General features: G+C 37.9%; 1 long non-coding RNA gene across 1 annotated transcript; it reads right to left on the reverse strand.

Moving 5' to 3' along the window:
• Positions 1 to 2,947: 2,947 nt before the first annotated feature.
• On the reverse strand, positions 2,948 to 5,843 carry LOC117064565. The gene is made up of 3 exons (XR_004429533.1): positions 4,988 to 5,843; positions 4,230 to 4,529; positions 2,948 to 3,803 (listed from the first exon to the last, which is right to left on the reverse strand). It is a non-coding gene; the product is annotated as an uncharacterized LOC117064565 (long non-coding RNA).
• Between the last annotated feature and the right edge of the window lie 2,794 nt (positions 5,844 to 8,637).

Consider the following 8,637-nt stretch of genomic DNA (forward strand, 5'->3'; position numbering starts at 1 on the left):
TCTATCAAGTTCAAAGGCTTACTATGTACCTGGGAAGAACACCAAAAAAATAGACATACAGTCTTTGCTTCCTGAGGCTTTCAACTAGATGCATCTAACAATAACCATTTGGACTAATTCAAGCACAGAGAGCCACTGAGACATACCTATCCATTTTTGCACATATATATATATATTTTTTTTTATTTTATTTTTTGAGACGGAGTCTCGCTCTGTCGCCCAGGCTGGAGTGCGGTGGCCAGATGTCAGCTCACTGCAAGCTCTGCCTCCCAGGTTTACGCAATTCTCCTGCCTCAGCCTCCCGAGTAGCTGCACATATATTTTATCAGTACACATAGGCATAGAAAAAAGCCCAGAAGGATATATATCACAATGTAAACCATTGCTGCCTCTGGGTGGTGAGATTCCATGTAATTTTTAAAAATTGTATTTCTTAAACAAATAGAAATTGCCCATGAAAATAAAAATAATCATGCATAGCTATTAAAGATTGTTAAGGCTCTGAACACTATCCTCCAAAGTATGGCACTTTGGCATGCTGAGTACTTTGAACTGTAAAAGATGGGAAGGATCTCAGAAGCAAGAAGTTCCCTTTGGCCTTCTCCACACTCCTTTCTCCTTCTCCTGTTTTCCTCCCAGTCAGGTCATGGGAATGAGAATTCCTCTCCCCAAAAGCAGGTCATAGACACTAGAACCTCTCTCTCCTGAAGCAAGCCATAAAACCTAGAGAGGTCATTCTCTGACCTACCTCCTCTGAAAGCAGGCCATAGGACCCTCATTCCAGAAGGGTCTTGCCCTATACCCAGCAGGGAAAAAATTCTGTACGAAGAGGCCAAGAAGGATCCGAACAAACAGGCCTTGCTGGGGTCCCCTGTTTATTACCATTAGAACATACCCTTTTTGTCTGATCACATTTCTATATGGCTGTTCATTCTCCATTGAACCTAAGCATAAAAATGCAATTTTCCCTGGGTCTTTGGGCCTTCATTTCTGAAGGCTCTTGTGTCACATGAAACTCGGTTGAGTCTGTTACGCTTTTCTCTTGCTAACCTGTATTTCCTATAGAAATGTTGGCTGTGGACCTCAAAATGAGTGAGGGAAAGGTATTACACCTTTTTGCTCCAAGATCTTTTAAGCCATTAGGTCTGACATTAATTAAACAGGTCCACTAAATCCACCAAAACAATCATGCAAATTTTTCTTTGAGCGAAGAACCAACTAAGGGAAAATAAAGAATATTTAGTCCACATTCTTTTTTTCATTATTACTATCAGTTATGGGGTACATGTGCAGAACTTGCAGGTTTATTACATAGGTATACATGTGCCATGGTGGTTTGCTGCACCCATCAACCTGTCATCTACATTAGGTATTTCTCCTAATGCTATCCCTCCCCTAGCCCTCCACCCTCTGACAGGCCCCAGTGTGTGATGTTCCCCTCCCTGTGTCCATGTGTCCACATACACCCTCCCAAGACTAAATCAGGAAGAAGTCAAATCCCTAGATAGACCAATAACAAGTTCTGAAATTGAGGCAGTAATTAATAGCCTACCAACCAAAAAAAGTTCAGGACCAGATGGATTCACAGCCAAATTCTACCAGAGGTACCAAGAGGAGGTGGTACTGTTCCTTCTGAAACTCTTCAAAACTATAGAAAAAGAGGGAATCCTCCCTAACTCATTTTATGAGGCCAGCATCATCCTGATACCAAAACCTGGCAGAGACACAACAAAAAAATAAAATTTCAGGCCAATATCCCTGACGAACGCTGATGTGAAAATTCTCAATAAAATACTGGCAAACCAAATCCAGCAGCACATCAAAAAGCTTATCCACCAAGATCAAGTCGGCTGCATCCCTGGGATGCAAGGCTGGTTCGACATATGCAAATCAATAAACATAATCAATCACATAAACAGAACCAAGGGCAAAAACCACAGGGTTATCTCAATAGATGCAGAAAAGGCCTTTGACAAAATTCAACAGCCCTTCATGCTAAAAACTCTCAATAAACTAGGTATTGATGGAAGGTATCTCAAAATAATAAGAGCTATTTATGACAAACCCACAGTCCATATCATACTGAATGGGCAAAAACTGGAGGCATTACCTTTGAAAACTGGCACAAGACAAGGATGGACTCTCTCACCACTCCTATTCAATATAGTGTTGGAAGTTCTGGCCAGGGCAATTAGGCAAGAGAAAGAAATAAAGGGTATTTGAATAGGAAGAGAGGAAGTCAAATTGTTTCTGTTTTCAGATGACATGATTATCTATTTAGAAAACCCCATCGTCTCAGCCCAAAATCTCCTTAAGCTGATAAGCAACTTCAGCAAGTCTCAGGATCCAAAATCAATGTGCAAAAATCACAAGCATTCCTATACACCAATAATAGTCAAACAGAGAGCCAAATCATGAGTGAACTCTCATTCACAATTGCTAGAAAGAGAATAAAATACCTAGGAATACAACTTACAAGGGATGTGAAGGACCTCTTCAAGGAGAACTACAAACCACTGCTCAAGAAAATAAGAGAGGACACAAACAAGTGGAAAAACATTCCATACTCATGGATAGGAAGAATCAGTCTCATGAAAATGGCCATACTGCCCAAACTAATTTACAGATTCAATGCTACTCCCATCACCACTGACTTTCTTCACAGAATTAGAAAAAAATTACTTTAAATTTCACATGAAACCAAAAAAGAGCCTGCATAGCGAAGATAATCCAAAGCAAAAAGAACAAAACTGGATGCATCATGCTACCTGACTTCAAACTATACTACAAGGCTACAGTAACCAAAACAGAATGGTACTGGTACCAAAACAGATATACAGACTACCATCAGCGAATACTATAAATACCTACATGTAAATAAACTAGAAAGTCTAGAAGAAATAGATAAATTCCTGGACACATACACCCTTTCAAGTCTAAACCAGGAAGTAGTCCACATTCTTTTAAAAAAATATGTCTTCTTAAAATTAAGCATTATCTGCAATAGTGCTTAAGAGCTCCTTCATTATTTTCCCCTCAGGGGATGTTTAGGCTTATTTTTTTGTTTTTGTTTTTGCTTTAACTAAAATTTCAAAAGCTTTTTAGCAGTATGTGTCCTGAAAGATCAGATCTGAACAAAGCACCTTTTAATCAGTTTGCAAGATGAGCCACAGGAATGCTGGAGGGAGGGGTTCGGGGCATAAGGAGCTGGAGGAAACTTCTGGCAGCAGAATTTAACCACAAACAGAGTACACGCTGCAGCCCCCATTAGGCACTGGGGAAGAAATAACGAGTGAAAGTGCACAAATGAAAAATGCTCTGTAAATGACTGTCTATTTCTCGGCTGTCCATGTGTGAAATAGCTAGAAGGGGATGTTGTTGCTGGAACACTATGGAGAGGAGAAATGGCAGGAGGCCTTTGATCTATCTTCCCATGTGTGCAGACCTCTGCTGTGCCCATGCTGGCACAGGCTATGCATGCCCAAGCTGGACACTGAATCCTGGGTCTGGCCTCTGCGCAAAAGGGTTGGATGGAATCACAGAGGGCTTTTTCATTGTGGGCGTAGGTGGGTGAGAAAGATTTTTCATATGTTGACTTTGATATATTGAGTTCTCTATTCTTCAAATTGCATCACTTACCCAGTGGTAAAGTTGGAAGGGTTATGTTTGTGGTACACACAGTCTTGCAGCTGCGTGCTCCCATAGGGCAGGAGTCATATCTGTCTTCTTTACCATGGAAGACGTGGCACCTCACATGTGGCCTGGTACAGCACAGGGGCTCAATAGGTAGCTGAAAGATGATGCTACAAGGGAGTGAAGAAATGCATACTTTCTCCTGGTCACATTGAAAATCTCTCACCTCCTAATGGGTCTTGTCCTTTCTACTTTTGCCCTTCAATGACCCATTCTCACACAAGAACCAGAATGATCTTTTTAAAAACAAATCAGGTTCTAAAATTAGCTTACAGCGATGGTTGTACAACTCTCTACATATACTAAAAACCATTGAACTACATACTGCAAATGGGTAAATTTTGTAGTATGTAAATTCTATCTCAATAAGGCTGTTAAAAAAAATTAGATTGCCATTCTATGCTTAACACCCTTCACTGGTTCCTGACATTTCACGTAGAATTCGCCAGACTGCTTATTGTGATGTACAACATCCTATCTTTCCCACAGGCTCTGCCTGCCTCTCCAACCTCACCTCGCACCAGGCCATGGCTTACCTCCCACTCTTCACTGAATCTGCCTAGCTTGATCCTGTCTTCCACAATATTCTGTCCACAATATTCTTCATACTTTTTTTTCTTTTCTTCCTTTTATTTGCACCTTAAGATTTCCACATCCTCTCTCTGTACATTCCAAATGGTGGCTCTCATTCAGATCTCAGCTCAAATTCCATCTTCCCGCCTTAGGTCATGTAATTGTGAATCACCATCATTTTCTCTCATATTATTATATTTTTATAGGGCTTCTACTTGAAATTATCTTGTTTCTTCATTGTTTCCCTTACTCAAATATAAGCTCTGTGAGGGTAGAAAAATATTGTGTTTTTAACCCTTGAAGAACTACCTCAGTCATAGTAGGAACTGATAAATATACATTAAATGTTGACTGCCCGGTTCCTGCATGGTTTATTCTACCAAACTTGTCAGAAAACAAACAAACAAACAAACCCATGAATGTTTACACCTGAGCATATCTTTACAAGAAAAAACGTTTTAAAACTCATTGCTTTTGAATGACTTTTAATTTTTACATGGCACAGAAAAATAAGCAAGCTTCTATCTGGGAACAATTGATTTCCAAAGTTAGAAGACTAAAATCATGTAAATATTTCACTATACAAAATGTATTATAATGCTGTTAAGGTTCAGTCATAGTCACTTTAAGGGTGGGGGGTGGAGGGAGAGGGACAGCTGGACTTCCAGTCCAGACCAATACTAAATGGCATTTGCAGACACAAAAGCAGCTGGATACTTACCAAAAGATCTAGGTCATAAGAGGTTTCCTTATTCTCCTTTCGTTGATTATTTAGAAATCTTAGGAGAACCAAGATAATATTTGTAAAATTATCAAGAAAAGTCTTCCTTTTAAAACTTCACTTTTGGTAACTATATTTCAGGAATGATAGGGCTCAATGATAGCCACATGCTCTGAACTACTTTTAACATCTGACATTCTCATATGCCTTTGCTGCTTCGAAGTCCTTCCACAGGAACTGTCTCAATTGACTTCACCACAGCCTATGGGAAAGGCAGACAGGTGTAGAACTTTTTTTAAGGAGAAGGAAGCAAAGTTCAAAGAATTGAAGTGACTTGCCCAAGGTACTGTTGCCAATAAAGAGGGATTCTAGTCACGTGTTTTTCTGACAAACCACTGGCTCTTTCAAAAGCCTTATTTAGGAAGCTACAGCAGTTCTCCTCACAGATTACCCAACAAGAAGTGATAGTGATAGCAATCAGTGTTTCAGAGAATTAAGAACTGGGAATAAAAGTAAGAGGGATTTGTATTCAACTAAATAATTGATTCACCTCATTTTAATAATGTATAGATTCCTGAAAAGTCATCAGTTTGGCCTTTAGTGTAACAAATTATACACACACACTATTTAACTTGTGTTCTCCACAGCCATATTGGTTTATGGAAAAATCATTAAAGCTTAGCAATCTTTTTGATATTTTTAAGGTTTTGTTTCTACTGTTTACAAATGTTCTTGAAAGCTGTAAGTTCAAGGCCGGGCGTGGTGGCTTACGCCTGTAATTCCAGCACTTTGGGAGGCCTAGGCGGGTGGATCACAAGGTTAGGAGATCGAGACCATCCTGGCTAACACGGTGAAACCCCATCTCTATTAAAAATACAAAAAACTTAGCTGGGTGTGGTGGCAGGTGCCTGTAGTCCCAGCTACTCGGGAGGCTGAGGCAGGAGAATGACATGAACCCAGAAGGCAGAGCTTGCAGTGAGCTGAGATCCAGCCACTGCACTCCAGCCTGGGTGACAGAGTGAGACTCTGTCTCAAAAAAAAATAAAATACAGCTGTAAGTTCAGGTTTTAAAGCTTTCCAAAAGCAAACCAGCATTTTAATGAGTAACAGTTCATGTCAGGTAATATCCTTAGGCTTGCATTTAAGTGCTTGCTTACTTCCAAAGTGTTTTTATGAAATTATTAATGTGGGAGGCGTGTAAGATTTTACACTTTACATGGAAGCTCATTGACATTACTAGATAGATAACTGACACCATTTTTAGCCCAACAGGATGCTTCATATTGATTTGTTTCAGTTCTTATAAGACACTAACTTCTCAGAAGTCTTTGCTAAATCTATGAAACTAATTATGAAAAGATTCTCTTAAGATTCAAGCACTCTGAAGAAATGTCTGCAATCGCATGATCACTGCAGCATTATTTACAATAGCCAAGATATAGAAAAAAAACAAAGTACTCATCAACAGATGGATTTTTAAAAATGATGTATATATATATATATATATATATATAATATGGATACTATTCAGCCTTAAAAAAAATAACAAATTCTGTCATTTGTGACATGGATGAAGCTAAAGGACATTATGATAAATGAAATAAGCCAGGTACAGAGAGACACAATACGATCTCACTTATATGTAGAATCTAAAGAAGTCAAACTCACAGAAACAGACAGTAAAAGTGGTTACCAGCGGCTGGGGAGGGCAGTGGTGGTGGATGGGGAAAGATGAGATGTTGGTCAAAGGGTACAAAGTTTCAGTTAAATAAGAGGAATATATTCTGGTGATCTACTGCACAGCATAATGACTACAGTTAATAATAATGTATACTTCAAAGCAGCTAAAAAGGGGATTTTAAATGTTTTCACTACCAAGAAGTATTTGAGGTGATGAATGTGCTAATTAGCCTGATTCAATCATTCCACATTGGATATATGTATCAAAACACCATATTCTACCCCATAAACAATTGTCAATTAAAAATTTAAAATACTCAGCTGTCTCACCAAGACTCACATAGCAAAACTTAATCTTTACATAAATATCTAAGCATTTAATCTTCACAGACATTTCTTGGGCTATTCTAGTTCTTAAGAAGATTGAATTTTGATGTAAAATACTTCATTGGAGACCATAATGGTTTGTCCCTTGAGAGAGCTCTGTTGAGTACTTGGGATGAGAAAACTCAACAGTTTATTATTTATGTTTTATTACTATTCTGACTACCCAATTGTTATTAATACCTAAAAACCAAGCAATAACTTAAAATGCAACTAATCTGCATTATTTTGCATATCCTTTTTTCCCAGTCCCTATCCCTGTACAGTTCCTCTTCCTCTCAAGCAACTATTTTACTTTCCATGAATAAAGAATAAGTTTCAGTTGCTTACTGTAACAACCTGTTTTTCCATTCCTTATCTTTTACACTGAAGAGCTGCTATAGGTATCATTAGTCCAATAACTGATTTCCATAATAAAGACCTGAGAGGAAACTAGAAACTTCCCTCTGAATCAAAGATTTACTGATGTTCAGTAGTTTTTAGGCTACATATACTTCGTATAATACTGTTTTAATGCTTAACACATATATCTGGTAAAAATAACTTGTGGGTTCACCAAAATACACATCTGAATTGGGGAGGGAGGATGGGGGAGGGATGGCATTGGCAGTTATACCTGATGTAAATGACAAGTTAATGGGTGCTGACGAGTTGATGGGTGCAGCACACCAACATGGCACATGTATACATATGTAACAAACCTGCACATTGTACACATGTACCCTAGAACTTAAAGTATAATAAAAAAATTAAAAAATATATACATCTGAATTAAGTGATCTATTGACTCAGCTGTGTGTGCCACACACATAGATATATAGAGATGGAACTGTTCAATAAGCCATGAGATGCAGAAGACAAAGGAAAACTCCCGTACTCTCTGATGGTATTAATCACATATAGCGTGTTATCTCAACAAGCTCAATGACAATGTTCTCCAGAGTGGCTTAATTAAGCACAGCAGCTAAGAAGCTTTGGTTTGGGCACCACCTAATGGCAGAAAATGTTTTTGTAAAACTCTACTTTGCTTCCTGTGACTTGCTAACTTTTTGTATTTTAGTTTACACTGCTTTAGAAAATGTCAAAAAAAAAAAAAAAGAAGAAAATGTCTGCCCTTTCTTGACCTATGTTAATAAAGTGTTACATTTTCTTGAGAAGATTAAGTCCTTTCCATGCGTACTTTGGAATAAGTTGTCTTTTACAGTGGGAAAAATGTACCAATGAAATGAATACTCTAAAATTTCTATTCTATCTTTAAATATTTAAATTTTACTTCATAATTAAGAACTACATTTTAATTGAATCGCTTTGAGTCCTCAAACTCTTCTGCACTGTATATCCTCATAATAACCTGTCACAAAGAAAACAGCATACATTTCTGAAAAAAGGTACTTATTAGAATTCAGTAATTTTATGTATCTGATTAGCTGCTAAAACTACTCCTGAATGTATAAATAGTGATATACACACCTTTAACATCACCATACACATTTAAGTTTTTGCAAGAGATCCTTACCTGAACATAATGTTCATTTTGTCATTCAACAGAAGTAAAATATCTGCGGTAATATAGAACAGATAATCAA

Source organism: Trachypithecus francoisi, unplaced genomic scaffold (genome assembly GCF_009764315.1).
Source record: "Trachypithecus francoisi isolate TF-2019V2 unplaced genomic scaffold, Tfra_2.0 Lachesis_group2, whole genome shotgun sequence".
NCBI lineage: Eukaryota > Metazoa > Chordata > Mammalia > Primates > Cercopithecidae > Trachypithecus > Trachypithecus francoisi.